We start from the raw sequence: 17,024 nt of genomic DNA on the forward strand, positions 1-17,024 counted from the left end.
ATTAATACAGGTTTGATGGCTATACCCCTATTACAATAAAAGGGGCTCAACGCGCGTGCAAAAGTGGCAATAAGGCTCACCTTTACTCATTTTCAACTATATATTGTTTATTTAGTATAACTTAACTTTTGCACGTCAACTTTTCAATTAAGTTCCTCTCTTTTTCAGATGACCATCATGCTACACCCGTCCAGGATATGGCACAACGGAGACACAGGCGCAGACGTGCAGCAGGGACCCGTTCCAAGGATTCTTTGTAGATTAAGACCCTGCATAAACCTTTTTTACTGTCTCTTGTTGATTTACATCCCTCGGATTCTCAGTACAACCGAGAAGGATGCTGACGTCTTGGCATGTGGCCACGCCAGAATAATTCACGTACTTAGACACCATGGGCTTATTACAAAGGGTACTGTTTAGACCCGGTTTACACCATAAAGACCGAATACCTTAGGGAGTGTTCGGCGTCGCGAGTTTGGCCTTATATGCATCAGCTTCGAATCATGTCTTTGGTCAAATGTTGGGTTTGCCCGGCTCCTGTGTTTTGCTGCCTTACGTTTCGCTCTATCGGCTAAGGCGGCACCAGGAGAACTACTGCGATTGTGCCCTGGTTCATCCGGACGAGCACCTTAGTAGAGAAAGCCGAAAACTGACTGTCATGATATAGCATGAGACTGCTCAACCACTGGATGACCTATTGGAATCTTCGGGATTCCTCCGCATTAACGAAGGGTCGTTTCCCGGCCAGGCATGTACGCACCCCGGATCCGGACGAGTGCGGAGCCACCAGGGGCTATATAGTAGCCCCACTGTTAAAGTCCTATGGCTAAGTGAAAGTGTTAAAGCATTATAGTCTGGTTGCCTAGTTCGCTGCGCTATCACCTCCTTATTAGGACCAAGACGTTGGATTAAGTGTGAATACGCGTCTTCTGTGAACACCCCTGCATTATATGCGTGGGGGCTGAAGCCGACGACTGCAACCTTTTAGGTTATATACATGTATACATAAACGGCCGCACAAGAGGCATCACAATACTTTCGAGCAAAAGTATAAATACAGCCTTGATAAATTCAATAAAACGTTGTTTTTACAATGGGAATACATGTCACTCAAACATAACATTATTCGAGCACTGGGCCTCTATCGTACAAGCGCCCTCAAGAACTTCTTCAAAATAGTGCTCGGCAGACACTCGGCCTATGGCAGAACCCTGCGCCGTGATAGTGGTGGCATCCATCTCCGCCCAGTATGTTTTGACACGGGCAAGGGCCATCCGCGAGCCTTCTATGCACGTCGACCTCTTCATCGCATTAATGCGCGGCACCGCACCAAGGAACTGCTGCACCAAGCTAAAATAGATGTTCAGCTTTGGCCTTCCCGGCCACAGATGATCCACGACAGACCTCATGGTGAGTCCGGGCAATCTATTGAGTTCAGCCCATTCCGCAAGCTGATCAGTCAATTGAAGCGGACGCTCTGGAACGTTAAATTGCGACCGGAATAGCTTGTCCACTTCACGATCTGTCTGATCTCGGAAGTATTCGGTCGCATCGACAGCGCTCGCCGCTAAGTCCAGATATGCGTCGGCCGAACTCCACAGCTGATCCAGAGGGGCATACCGCGGATCGCCGAACTTCCTCCGCAGCATAAAGGGCTTCCCAGCCACAATGTCCCCGGCTTCACGCAGTTCCTCCTTCTTCGCTCTCATTGCAGAGCAGGTGTATTTGGTCGCCATTGTGGCCTTTTCAAGGTCCGTAGCCTTCGACCGGTTTTCTTCCTCAAAAAACTGGCAGCGGTCGGCAGTGTCTTTTAACTTCACAGCCATTTCGGCCATTTTCTCTTTGCTCTCGCTATGAGCGGCCTTCTCGGCTTTCAACTCTTCGGCCGCCTTCAAAGCGGCCGCATTACTACTCCTTGCTTGCTCCTTGGCTCGGGCAAGCTCCGCCCGCAGGGCCTCCATGGTGGCAGCTCCATCTGCAGTCACAACATATTAAAGATACTGGCATCATGCTGCTCTTACTATGTGACATTCACTATAAATATCACCTACCCTGTGCCTCGTCAAGCCGCTTGTTAACAAGCTCGATGTCGGCATCCGCCGCATCCAATCGCCGTTTTAGTTCGGCAACCCCATCAGTCCGGCTAGCCACCGGAGCTTCCGACACCTGCACATAACGGCAGTCTGGTCATTACCTGGGACTACAATCCTCTCTTCGCCGCCGTTCTCGACGACAACCAGAGTCTCAGGGGCTACTATCTACACAGGGTGCACCTAGAAATGTGCGGTACTACCACAAACGCACATCATTCCACGTACCTCAAAGCCCGTCAGTAGACTCATAAAGGCTTCATGCAACCCGTTTTCGACGGACGAAATCCTTTCAATCACCATACACATTAATGTACGGTGCTATTCTGAGATAGTCGCTCGCTCTAGCAGACCCTTCAGTATGTCCGACCGCATACCAAGCGGCGCCGGACTCTTTTGATTACTCTCTTCAAGAGCCGGATACTAAGGGCTTTGGGTGACCATGGGATTACCTTCTGGCCTTGCCGGATCCGGAGAAACTCTCCGTGACGACACTTCAAGGTCGCCCGCTTCTTGAGCCAGGGAGTCCGGAGGAGGCGTTTCGCTCTCCATCATCTCCGGAAGAAGATCCCTCGAAGACGAGCTCTGATAAGAAGGGCTCAGATCCGAACAACAAGATAGATGCTTCGGTTATATTCCTCAGAAGTAAGGTAGTATATCTTCACTATTAAGTACTTTTTGATTACTTACAGCTCGTTAGAAGGCTGATCCCCGCATGGACTTTGTGCGGCAAGAGCACCCTCCGAGGCGAGACCCTCTGGTGGAGTTTTCTTCTCCCATTTGGAAACCTTGGTTTCCGGGTCATCAGAGGTAGTCCTCTTCCTCCCCCGGGGCGAGGGAATGTCAGATTCCTTCCCTTGGTTATCCTCCCTCACGGAGGCGCCTGTTCCCTTGGTTGGAATAGGTAGCGGTGGGGCCCCGCTTTTTCCCTCTTTATTCCCCCCTTCATCTTCCTTTGAGGGCACCAGGCAAGGTGCTGGCTCGAGCATCTTTCCAGCACCGGATTGTCCAAGCCTTCGGGAAGGGGGGTCAAACACCAGATCATCTTCGCCTTTGTTATCTAGTCCTGGTCAAAAAGCGATTCTTCAGAATGATGTCATGATAAATGAAAGACAATGTGTTCGGCTAGAGGATTACTTACTTGGGCCGTGGTGCAGTTGCTGCTCGGGCCCACGTCCTCGGAGGTGTCCGGACACTCTATTTGGGGTCCGAAGAATGACTTGTACATCTCCTGGTGCGTCAGGCCGAGGAAATTCTGAATAGCGTGCGGTCCTTCTGAGTTGAATTCCCACAAGCAGAGGAGCCGGCGTTTGCAAGGCTGGACTTGACGAACCAGCATGACTTGCACTACCATAACCAAACTAAAATCTCCCCCGAAGAGATCCCAGATGCGGCTCTGCAGTATGGCCACATCCTTGGCTGGACCCCAGCTCAGCCCCCTGCTGATCCATGACATCAGTTGTGGTGGAGGGCCCGAGTGAAAGCCGCGGGAAGCTACCCACTTGGCACTTCTGGGAGCAGTGATGTAGAACCACTCCCGTTTCCATAATCCGGACACCTCTGGAAAGGAACCTTTTGGCCATGGAGCTCCGGCAATCTTGCTTATTAATGCACCCCCGCACGCAGCATACTGCCCTTCGACCGTCTTTGGCTTCACATCAAAGGTCTTGAGCCACAGGTCGAAGTGAGGGGTAATGCGGAGGAAGGCCTCACATACGACAATAAATGCCGAGATGTGGAGAAAGGAATCCGGGGCTAGATCGTGGAAATCAAGCCCATAATAGAACATCAAATCCCTTACGAAGGGATCCAGAGTGAGGCCTAGTCCTCAGAGGTAGTGGGAGATGAAAACGACGTCTTCATTGGGTTCAGGAGTAGGGACGACCTGCCCTCGGGCGGGCAGCCGATGTGAGACTTCGGCGGTCAGGTATCTTGCCTCCCTCAACTTCTTGATATCCTCTTCCGTGACGGAGGAGGGCATCCACCGGCCCTGGAGGCTGGATCCGGACATGATTGAAGATCCGAAGCACCTGACCTAGGCTTTGAGTGTTAGAACTCGAGGCAGGGGAGGGATTCGATTGAGCACGGGAGGAAAAAAGTAAAATCCTTGACCCTTTATAAAGAGGGTGAATATCACGTGTCCTCCTCGTGGCCGTTTGGGACTTACCTAAAATCTAGGAGTCCTGGACATGGTTGGGTTATCCACGACCATATTAATGAGAATCCCGTAATAAGGGGGACACGATCTCTACTTTCACAAGACGTGTCAAGAAACTGCCTCGCGTTATGTGCGGGGCTAGTTAAAGGAAATGGTTTGAATAATCACCGAGCCATGGCATAATGTCATGTTGCCAAAACATGTCAGCAGATTAGATTTGTGGAAATATTATTCTCTCTACCGTGGTATGTGGCACTTATTTTGCAGGGTCGGACATTATCCTTGTATTCAAATTCTTCCATGGTGTATTCGGAGGAGGAACCCGCCTTGCAATGCCGAAGACAACACTGCGCGCCGGACTCATCGTCATTGAAGCCTGGATTAGGGGGTCTCCAGACAGCCGGACTATATCCTTTGGCCGAACTATTGGACTATGAAGATACAAGATTGAAGACTTCATCTCGTGTCCGGACAGGACTCTACTTGGCGTGGAAGGCAAGCTAGGCAATACGGATGTGTATATCTCCTCCTTTGTAACCGACCTTGTGTAACCCTAGCCCCTTCCGGTGTCTATATAAACCGGAGGGTTTTAGTCAGTAGGACAACATACAATCATACCATAGGCTAGCTTCTACGGTTTAGCCTCTCCGATCTCGTGGTAGATCAACTCTTGTAATACTCATATCATCAAGAATAAATCAAGAAGGACGTAGGGTTTTACCTCCATCAAGAGGGCCCGAACCTGGGTAAAACATCGTGTCCCCTACCTCCTGTTACCATCCGCCTTAGATGCACAGTTCAGGACCCCCTACCCGAGATCCGCCGGTTTTGACACCGACACTAAGCATTAAAGTTTTCTTGCTTAGCCATAAATTTGTCAAACTCATCTAAGCATGGGCTAGCAAATTTAGTAAATGGGATTTCAGCTTTATCATATCTATAGAAAGAATTTACCTTTACTACCTGTGTCGGGTTATCAAGACCATGAGTTTCTTCAATAGATAATGGATTAAGATTATATGTTTCTTCAACAGGCGGTAAATTAAGACCATGTATTTCTTCAATAGGAGGTAAATTCTTAACATCTTCAGCTTTAATACCTTTTTCATTCATAGGTTTCTTTGCCTCTTGCATATCTTCAGGACTGAGAAATAGAATACCCCTCTTCTTCGGAGTTGGTTTAGGAATAGGCTCAGGAATTGACTCCGGAGGTGTCCAATTATTTTCATTTGTCAACATATTATTCAATAGAATTTCAGCTTCATCCGGTGTTCTTTCCCTGAAAACAGAACCAGCACAGCTATCCAGGTAATCTCTGGAGGCATCAGTTAGTCCATTATAGAAGATATCAAGTATATCATTTTTCTTAAGAGGATGATCAGGCAAAGCATTAAGTAATTGGATAAGCCTCCACCAAGCTTGTGGGAGACTCTCTTCTTCAATTTGCACAAAATTATATATATCCCTTAAAGCAGCTTGTTTCTTATGAGCAGGGAAATATTTAGCAGAGAAGTAATAAATCATATCCTGGGGACTACGCACACAACCAGGATCAAGAGAATTAAACCATATCTTAGCATCACCCTTTAATGAGAACGGAAATATTTTAAGGATATAAAAGTAACGAGTTCTCTCATCTTTAGTGAACAGGGTGGCTATATCATTCAATTTAGTAAGATGTGCCACAACAGTTTTAGATTCATAACCATGAAAAGGATCAGATTCGACCAAAGTAATTATATCAAGATCAACAGAGAATTCATAATGCTTATTAGTAACACAGATAGGTGAAGTAGCAAAAGCAAGGTCAGGTTTCATTCTAGCACTTAGAGATTGCTTACTCCATTTAGCTAATAACCTTTTTAGTTCATTTCTATTTTTGCAAGCTAAAATCGTGAAAGAAGCTTCTTGATCAAAAACATAACCTTAGGAATAACAAGTGATTCTTCATCATCATGTTCATCAGTATCATCAGATTCAATGTTTTCAATTTCTCTAGCCCTAGCAATTTGTTCATCAAGAAAATCACTAAGTGGCACAGTAGTATCAGGCATAGAGGAAGTTTCATCATAAGTATCATGCATAGCAGAAGTGGCATCATCAATAACATGCGACATATCAGAACGAATAGTAGAAGCAGGTGTAGGTGTCGCAAAGTTACTCATAACAGAAGGTGAATCAAGTGCAGAGCTAGATGGCAGTTCCTTACCTCCCCTCGTAGTTGAGGGATAGATCTTGGTTTTTGGATCTCTTAAGTTCTTCATAATGATAAGCAGATATATATATCCCAAGTGACTCAAAGAATAGAGCTATGCTCCCCGGCAACGGCGCCAGAAAATAGTCTTGATAACCCACAAGTATATGGGATCCCAACAGTTTTCGAGGGTAAAGTATTCAACCCAAATTTATTGATTTGCACAAGGGGAGCCAAAGAATATTCTCAAGTATAGCAGCTGAGTTGTCAATTCAACCACACCTGGAAACTTAATATCTGCAGCAAAGTGTTTAGTAGCAAAGTAATATGATAGTAGTGATAACGGTAGCAAAAGGTAACAATAGTAAAAGTAATGTTTTTGGTATTTTGTAGTGATGATAGCAATAGCAACAGGAAAGTAAATAAGCGAAGAACAATATATGGAAAGCTCGTAGGGAATGGATCAGTGATGGAGAATTATGCCGGATGCGGTTCATCATGTAACATTCATAACCTAGGGTGACACAGAACTAGCTCCAGTTCATTGATATAATGTAGGCATGTATTCCGAACATAGTCATACGTGCTTATGGAAAAGAACTTGCATGACATTTTTTGTCCTACCCTCCCGTGGTAGCGGGGTCCTGACGGAAACTAAAGGATATTAAGGCCTCCTTTTAATAGAGAACCGAAACAAAGCATTAACACATAGTGAATACATGAACTCCTCAAACTACGGTCATCACCGGTAAGTATCCCAATTATTGTCACTTCGGGGTTAACGGATCATAACACATAATAGGTGACTATAGACTTGCAAGATAGGATCAAGAACACTCATATATTGATGAAAACATAATAGGTTCAGATCTGAAATCATGGCACTCGGGCCCTAGTGACAATCACTAAGCATAGCAAAGTCATAGCAACATCAATCTCAGAACATAGTGGACACTAGGGATCAAACCCTAACAAAACTAACTTGATTACATGATAGATCCCATCCAACCCATCACCGTACAGCAAGCCTACGATGGAATTACTCACGCACGGCGGTGAGCATCATGAAATTGGTGATGGAGGATGGTTGATGATGACGATGGCGATGGATTCCCCTCTCCAGAGCCCCGAACGGACTCCAGATCAGCCCTCCCGAGAGGTTTTAGGGCTTGGCGGTGGCTCCGTATCGTAAAATAGGATGATTTCATCTCTCTGATTTTTTTCTCTCCGAAACACAATATATGGAGTTGGAGTTGGAGTCGGAGAGGCAACAGGGGGCCCACGAGGTAGGGGGCGCGCCCCCCACCCTCGTGGAGAGGTGGTGGGCCCCCTGGCCTTCATCTTTTGCAGGTATTTTTCTTATTTTTTGAAAAGTGGCTCCGTGAAGTTTCAGGTCATTCCAAGAACGTTTGCTCGTGCACATAAATAACACCATGGTAATTCTGCTGAAAACAGCGTCAGTCCGGGTTATTTCCATTCAAATCATGCAAGTTAGAGTCCAAAACAAGGGCAAAAGTGTTTGGAAAAGTAGATACGTTGGAGACGTATCAATCACCGTGCCACAAATAAGTTGCACTATCATTATTAAACTTATATCTTTTGGCTTCAATACAATGAATATGTGTATCACTACTATCAAGATTTAGTAAAAATAGACCACTCATCAAGGGTGCATGACCATAAAAGATATTACTCATATAAATAGAACAACCATTATTCTCTGATTTAAATGATTAACCGTCTCGCATCAAACAAGATCCAGATATAATGTTCATGCTTAACGCTAGCACCAAATAACAATTATTCAGGTCTAAAACTAATCCTGAAGGTAGATGTAGAGGTAGCGTGCCGACGGCGATCACATCTACTTTGGAACCATTTCCCACGCGCATCGTCACCTCATCCTTAGCCAATCTTCGCTTAATCTGTAGCCCCTGTTTCGAGTTGCAAATATTAGCAACAGAACCAGTATCAAATACCCAGGCACTACCGCGAGCATTAGTAAGGTACACATCAATAACATGTATATCAAATATACCTTTCACTTTGCCATCCTTCTTATCCGCCAAATAATTGGGGCAGTTTTGCTTCCAGTGACCAGTCCCTTTGTAGTAGAAGCACTCAGTCTCAGGCTTAGGTCTAGACTTGGGCTTCTTCACTTGAGTAGCAACTTGCTTGCCATTCTTCTTGAAGTTCCCCTTCTTCCCTTTGCCCTTCTTCTTGAAACTGGTGGTCTTGTTGACCATCAACACTTGATGCTCCTTCTTGATTTCTACCTCCGCAGCCTTTAGCATCGCGAAGAGCTCGGGAATTGTCTTATCCATCCCTTGCATAGTATAGTTCATCACGAAGCTTTTGTAGCTTGGTGGTAGTGATTGAAGAACTCTGTCAATGACACTATCAATCGGAAAATTAACTCCCAGCTGATTCAAGTGATTGTGGTACCCAAATATTCTGAGTATATGCTCACTGACACAACTATTCTCCTCCATTTTGCAGCTGTAGAACTTATTGGAGACTTCATATCTCTCAATCCAGGCATTTGCTTGAAATATTAACTTCAACTCCTGAAACATCTCATATGCTCCATGACATTCAAAATGTCGTTGAAGTCCCGGTTCTAAGCCGTAAAGCATGGCACACTGAACTATCGAGTAGTCATCAGCTTTGCTCTGTCAGGTGTTCATAACATCTGGAGTTGCTCTTGCAGCGGGTTTGGCACCTAGCGGTGCTTCCAGGACGTAATTCTTCTATGCAGCAATGAGGATAATCCTCAAGTTACGGACCCAGTCCATGCAGTTGCTACCATCATCTTTCAACTTAGCTTTCTCTAGGAATGCATTAAAATTCAACGGAACAACAACACGGGCCATTTATCTACAATGACATGGACATGCAAAATACTATCAGGTACTAAGTTCATGATAAATTAAAGTTCAATTAATCATATTACTTAAGAACTCCCACTTAGATAGACATCCCTCTAATCATCTAAGTGAGATGGAGTAGTTTTCAATGGTGAACATCACTATGTTGATCATATGTACTATATGATTCACGCTCGAACTTTCGGTCTCAGGGTTCTGAGGCCATATCTGCATATGCTAGGCTCGTCAAGTTTAACCCGAGTATTCTGCGTGTGCAAAACTGTCTTGCACCCGTTGTATGTGAACGTAGAGCTTATCACACCCGATCATCACGTGGTGTCTCGTCACGACGAACTGTAGCAACGGTGCATACTCGGGGAGAACACTTATACCTTGAAATTTAGTGAGAGATCATCTTATAATGCTACCGTCGTACTAAGCAAAATAAGATGCATAAAGGATAAACATCACATGCAATCAATATAAGTGATATGATATGGTCATCATCATCTTGTGCCTTTGATCTCCATCTTCAAAGTACCGTCATGATCACCATCGTCACCGGCTTGACACCTCGATCTCCATCGTAGCATCGTTGTCGTCTCGCTAACTATTGCTTCCACGACTATCGCTACTGCTTAGTGATAAAGTAAAGCAATTACATGGTGATTGCATTTCATACAATAAAGCGACAACCATATGGCTCCTACCAGTTGCCGATAACCGTGTTACAAAACATGATCATCTCATACAATAATTTATATAATCACGTCTTGACCATATCACATCACAACATGCCCTGCAAAAACAAGTTAGACGTCCTCTACTTTGTTGTTGCAAGTTTTACATGGCTGCTATGGGCTTAGCAAGAACCGTTCTTACCTATGCATCAAAAACCACAACGCGGTATAGTGATTGCTTTTTGATCTTCAGAAAGAACCGTGTTCATTGAATCTGATTCAACTAAAGTTGGAGAAACTGACTCCTACCAGCCACCTATGTGCAAAGCATGTCAGTAGAACCAGTCTCATGAACACGGTCATGTAATGTCGGTCCAGGCCGCTTCATCCAACAATACCGCCGAATCAAGAAACAACTAGTGACGACAAGCAATATGTATATACCCACGCCCACAACTCCTTTGTGTTCTACTCGTGCATATAACATCTACGCATAGACCTGGCTCTGATGCCACTGTTGGGGAACATAGTATTTCCAAAAAATCCCTACGATCATGCAAGATCTATCTAGGAGAAGCATAGCAACGAGCGGGGAGAGTGTGTCCACATACCCTTGTAGACCAAAAGCGGAGGCGTTAAGTAACGCGGTTGATGTAGTCGAACATCTTCGCGATCCAACCGATCAAGTACCGAACGCACGGCACCCCTGTGATCTGCACACGTTCAGCTTGATGACATCCCTCGAACTCTAGATCCAGCTGAGGCCGAGGGAGAGTTTTGCTAGCACAATGGCGTGTTGATGGTGATGATGAAGTTACTGACGCAGTGCTTCACCTAAGCACTACGACAATATGATCGAGGTGGAAATCTGTGGAGGGGGCCACCGCACATGGCTAAGATCAACTTTTGTGTCTATGGGGTACCCCCTCCCCCGTATATAAAGGAGCGGAGGAGGGGGAGGGCCGCCCTCCTAGGGCGCGCCCCAAGGGGGGATTCCTACTCCTACTAGGAGTAGGTTTCCCCCCTTTCCTAGTCCAACTAGGAGGGGGAAGGAAGGGAAGAGGGAGAGAACAAAAGGGGCCCCCCCCAACCCTACCACAATTAGGATTGGGCCTAGGGTGGCGCGCGCCACACCTGGCCGCCTCTTCCTCTCTTCCACTATGGCCCATCAAGGCCCATTAACTCCCCGGGGGGTTACGGTAACACCCCGGTACTCCGGTAAATACCCGATACATAGTCATCCAATATAGTCATCCAATATATCAATCTTTATGTCTCGACCATTTCGAGACTCCTCTTCATGTCCATGATCTCATCCGGGACTCTGAACTACCTTCGGTACATCAAAACACATAAACTCATAATATCGATCGTCATCGAACGTTAAGCGTGCGAACCCTACGGGTTTGAGATCTATGTAGACACGACCAAAACTCATCTCTGGTCAATAACCAATAGTGGAACCTGGATGCTCATATTGGTTCCTACATATTCTACGAAGATCTTTATCGGTCAAATTGCATAACAACATACGTTGTTCCCTTTGTCATCGGTATGTTACTTGCCCGAGATTCGATCATGGGTATCATCATACCTAGTTCAATCTCGTTACTGGCAAGTCTCTTTACTCATTCTGTAATGCAACATCCCGCAACTAACTCATTAGTCACATTGCTTGCATGGCTTATAGTGATGTGCATTACCGAGAGGGCCCAGAGATACCTCTCCGACAATCGGAGTGACAAATCCTAATCTCGATCTATGACAACTCAACAAACACTATTAGAGACACCTGTAGGGCATCTTTATAATCACCCAGTTACGTTGTGACGTTTGATAGCACACTAAGTGTTCCTCCTGTATCTGGGAGTTGCATAATCTCGTAGTCATAGGAACATGTATAAGTTATGGAGAAAGCAATAGCAATAAACTAAACGATCATAGTGCTAAGCTAACGGATGGGTCATGTCAATCACATCATTCTCCAATGATGTGATCCCGTTTATCAAATGACAACTCATGTCTATGGTTAGGAAACTTAACCATCTTTGATTAACGAGCTAGTCAAGTAGAGGCATACTAGTGACACTCTGTTTGTCTATGTATTCACACATGTACTAAGTTTCCGGTTAATACAATTCTAGCATGAATAATAAGCATTCATCATGATATAAGAAAATATAAATAACAACTTATTATTGCCTCTAGGGCATATTTCCTTCAAACCATGCATGGCGCCGACCCAACCACCAGGCCCTCCATGCCGCCACCGCCGATTTGAGGTCAGATGGTCCTTCGCCGCAGACCCAGCCGCCACCCCCGAACGCAGCCAAGGCCGCTGCCCGAAGCAGGGCCGGCCGCCGCACCCACCACCATCGCCGCCCTAGGCCGAGGTAGCCGCCACGCCGCTGCTGGTCAAGGCAGGCCCGCCACGCCACCAAGGCCAGATCGGCTATGCCACCACACGCCGCGAGCTTCCGCACCGCCCCCATGGCGCAGGAGAGAGGGAAGGCCCCGCCACCGCCGTCAGCCCCGGGGCTATAGGCCGGCGGCATCCTTCGGCGTCGGTGGAGTGAGGGATAGAAGGACGAGGAACCCCCGGCGGCTAGGGTTGCGATCCCGCCCGAGTCGCCCGAGTGGGGGCTATGCAGGGGGTGCGGGTGGGCCTGCTTGTCAGGACGCTTTCCTCTTGAGTTGCCTTTACGGAGTGGGTTGCTCCGCTCCAAAGTTGGGCTGGATCAAACTCAGTGTGGATGGACGATATATGCAGGAAATGGATGGGGTGTTCATTATGTAGAATAGTTGCAACTTTCGGTTTTGGGAAGAAGAATATATTGATGTATTGATCGCCAGAGGTCTATTAAATGGTGGTGCACTAGTTGCTAGAGATGAGATTGGAGAGGACACACTCTCCAAGTTTGAGGAGGCAGAGAAGAAACAAGTGTGCAAGCTAGAGAAGTCAACAAAGAAGAGTGCATTTTTGTGCGGTTGTTCTTCGGTTCAACTAAAATTTGTGTTTATTGTTATGTAGAATAGTGGCAACTTTTGATTTTGGGAAGAAGAATATATTGATATATTGATAGCTAGAGGTATATTAAATGGTGATGCACTAGTTTCTAGAGATGAGATTGGAGAGGACGCAATGTCCAAGTTTGAGCAGGCAGAGAAGAAACAAGTGTGCTGTAGGAGAAGGCAAGGAAGTTGTGTTTCTATTGAAGTGTGTAAATAAAGTAGTAGTGTTTCTGTTGAACTAGTTTTGGCCCATGGAATACAGAATTCTGCTAGCCTTTTTGTAGGTTGTAAATACAGAAGTTTTTATTTGCATCCTAATGATACTCTATCCTCCCCCTCAGGATACTGGCTACAGGTTGTAATTTTATTTTTGGAAATGGAGGATGTACCCCCGACCTCTGCATCTCGGAGATGCATGCAGCTATTTTATTAATTATTCACAAATACCTTAGAAAGTAATACATCAGTACGCCTGAAGTCACCATCTTGGCAACACTTGTTGCTACTCCTATCCCCTTGATGAAGGGGCGCCAAATGTCCGAGCCTAATACCAAATAGACATCGCACCAAAGCCTAACATCTAAAGTTGGATGCCCCAGCCTAGGCACATACCCGGACCGGGTCACACATCGGTCCAGCACACTCATAGTGGGCACCACATGCGCACACTGCAAGGCCCGTCACCACCGTCTTTCATCGGTCCATCTTCAGGGCAGAAACTGACGCATCAACCATGCCAGGCCTCTATAACATCGACGCCATCACGACACTATACAACGTCATCCTCCTGCGCGAGTCCATTGTCGCACATCGGACACCCAATCTCCAGAACACCACACCGTCGAGATCCATCACCATCATTGTGTAGGATGAAGCACCGCTCCACCAAAGATGTCATTCACTGGTCCCTCGAGCCCACGTACACCTCCAAGAATGATGCCCCAAGGGTAAACAACACGAAAACGCTGCCGTCTTGCGATCTACCGATCTATGGTTTCACCCGGAGGTAGAAGCTAGTGGTCTAGAACTTCTCCATGGTGATGCCTTCAACAAGGGAAGGACACCACAGAGCGCCGCCATCGCCGGCCTTGGCATCTAGCTGAGAGCGGGTTTTCACCCAGATATGTTCGAAGAACTCCATCCAACTTCTTGTGCACGGATCACCGCCTTCTCTGTCAGGGACTGGACCACAAGGATCCAGCCGCCTGACCGGCCGCAGCACCAGCACGGTGCCAAAGCAGCCGGCTTTGTCAGGCTCATCACGCGAACCTGCCGCAGCGTACCAGATCCGTCGGCCCGCCAAAGCCCATCTGAGCCCGACGAGATCCGAGACTTAGGCCGCTGCCACAGGGGCGCCTCTGCCGCGGGAAGGTCGTGCTGCCGCGGTCGCCACCGCCACGTCCGCCACCGGGATCCCGTGGCACCGCGCCGCCGAATCACCGTAGACCATGTCGCCGCCGCCAGAAGAGGACGCCATCTCGCGCGAGGGAGGAGACCCCGCCGCCGCCGTCACATCCAACAGCCCGGGCTTCGCCGACATGAACTCGGGCGGCGGCGGGAGGAAGAGATCGGAGAGAGGTGGCTGAGAGTTGGCGACCCGATCTCCCCTCGTGTCGCCTAGTGTTGGCGACGCGGGGGTCGGGTGGTCGGGCCAATTAAATTGAGGGAGAGCGATGGTTTTGAAATTTCATTATCTAATACATCTTTGTAAATACATGATTGCTAATATAAACAATCTGCATCTCTATGGAAGTGGCGGATATATGGTGATATCTATTTTTAGAGCTCATTTCGCTTGCAAATTCTAGCGGTTGCACTAACGTTCTGTGTCGAATGCAACAGACCGCCAATTAACTGTATGATCAGATGACTCTACTCGTTGGCAAAGCTACTGTCCTTTCAGAATGTACTTGCTCATCATTCTTTTGCATACTTTTTTTTTCATTTTTTGCGGTTTGGCGTGTCAAGCTTATTTATAGAAGCTGCTACCATTTGAGCATTTTGTTTATTCGTGAAACAAACATTCCTCTCATCATATTATTTAAATTTGAAGTAACTGTAAGTAATTTTCTCTTTGGAGGATGTGTTTTTTGTGTTCCTTTTGAAAATCATTTTGTCGAACGTTATTCTTAATCTTTTTCTTGGTACCAGTTGAGAAAGAAGATATTCTTATTAGCATGATCTGGTCAGTTCTCCTACATCATCTGGCCACTTATTTAAATTATGTAGATCTAGCACTACCAGGTTTCTTTGATTTACATCAACGGGCCTTACTCCTGAAACTTTTAGCCATCTAACTGATCAAGTGCTAATTTAAAACTTCATGCAAGTTGTTTGAAACTGATTTGCTATAAATAACTCAAATTCAGTATGTGATGTGTCACTAGAACTATACCGCGTCATAAACAGGAACGTACATTTCTTACGCTGAAATCGTGATCTGGTCACATATCTGTTTTTTAAGTGATCTCTTTATTCAAATTCATGGTTATGGCTTCTCTATCTAATAGTACTACTATAAGATACGATGGTTCACTGAATTTGACTGTTTATGTGTTCAGTTACTACAAAATCTGCATCAATCATACTAACACAAAATTCTGAGATGGATCTGTGTGACATCTTTCGTGCCAACTTGTGGACTCGAGAAGCCATACTTTTTTTTTTGAGAATCCATACTGCATTCTGGTTTGCAGATTGTTATTCTAGAGGTAAGTGCCTCTGTCGTTTTTTATATGTAGACATGAGCATGATGTGAAGCTGATGTGTGTGTATGGTGGTATAGATTATAGCAACTATCAACAACAATTTGCTAGGTCAGCAAAACTATTTTTATGTCTTATTTTTCATGTCTATATAAGGTGATTACATGTATATCTTTCAGGCCATAAATGTAAGATATGCAGTTGATGTCAAAACATCATAGCACCCTCATTGTTTGTACCGACCAACAAGTGTTGTCGCTGCCTAATTTGAATGCCATTGTTCTTTTGCTACCAACAGCAGCAACAAGAATCCAAGAAATTCATCTGATTATTTCTCAGTAAAAAAATGGGCATCTTGGCATCCGCTCAGGAAAGTTGAGCTTATATGAGTATCACGGCTTTATATAACCAGCTAGATAGACTTCCATTTTTTCCTTGCCGTCGTGCTCTGTTTCCATGGATGTTCATGCCATGAGTCCTGACGCTTGACTGAGCTTCTTTAGGGTTCCGAGTTCAGACATCTCTCATGGTTCAGAAACTCAGCGGCAAAACCTGGAAAGTTATTGGTGATAAGCGATAGAGGATCACGCAGCCGTGGCGGTATCCCGTGACAAGTTTGACCTGCCATAGTTCTCCGTTTGCAGCTACATACACACATAACCCACCGTGCCACAGCCCACATCGACCCGGGTGACTCTTTTCCAATGCCAATCTGGCCCGGTTGGTACCGATAGGCCCATATGCACGGTGTCCTGTTCGAATTCCTCGTCCCTGAAACCCGCAACAGACACCAGACGAGGAATACTTTCTTTGGTTTAGTACCACATCGCCCGTCCAAGGAGGGAGCAAAGGCAGCGCAACCTATATTAGGAGGGCATTGGGCAACCTTGAAACATACTTACCTGGACGGGGTCTATGGCTGATCAAGAAGAGCCATGGCCTAGGCAAGTGGCCCACATTGCACTTTGTGGGTGCGCTGGCCTACAATCTCCCCTTTGAGGGAGAGTGGATGTCGTAATTTGTGATAGAGGGGGTACGCGTTCGCGCGGCCCCTGCCAAATTTTAATTCTAAGTTTTGGTCATTTTGATTTGCAGCTTTGTTGTTATTCTGAATTCTCTGAATGACCATGGCTGTTTTCCGAAGTCTGAAACTGTGAGTGACCTAGGGCTTCTTTCTATTTTCTGTGGTTACTACTATAAAACTGTGAGTGGCGTCATAATTTTCTATGAAACTGTGAGTGTGAATGACCTTGAACTGGGAGTATCAATTTTAAGTTTTGTCCCTTTTGATTTGTGATGATTTGGTCCTTAGTCTCAG

General features: G+C 46.1%; 1 non-coding gene across 1 annotated transcript; it reads left to right on the plus strand.

Annotated features, from left to right (window-relative positions):
* The first annotated feature begins 16,600 nt into the window (after positions 1-16,600).
* Positions 16,601-16,762, plus strand: LOC123132887 (U1 spliceosomal RNA). The gene has a single exon (XR_006465109.1). It is a non-coding gene; the product is annotated as a U1 spliceosomal RNA (small nuclear RNA).
* The last annotated feature ends 262 nt before the right edge of the window (positions 16,763-17,024 follow it).

Source organism: Triticum aestivum, chromosome 6A (genome assembly GCF_018294505.1).
Source record: "Triticum aestivum cultivar Chinese Spring chromosome 6A, IWGSC CS RefSeq v2.1, whole genome shotgun sequence".
NCBI classification, from domain to species: Eukaryota; Viridiplantae; Streptophyta; class Magnoliopsida; order Poales; family Poaceae; genus Triticum; species Triticum aestivum.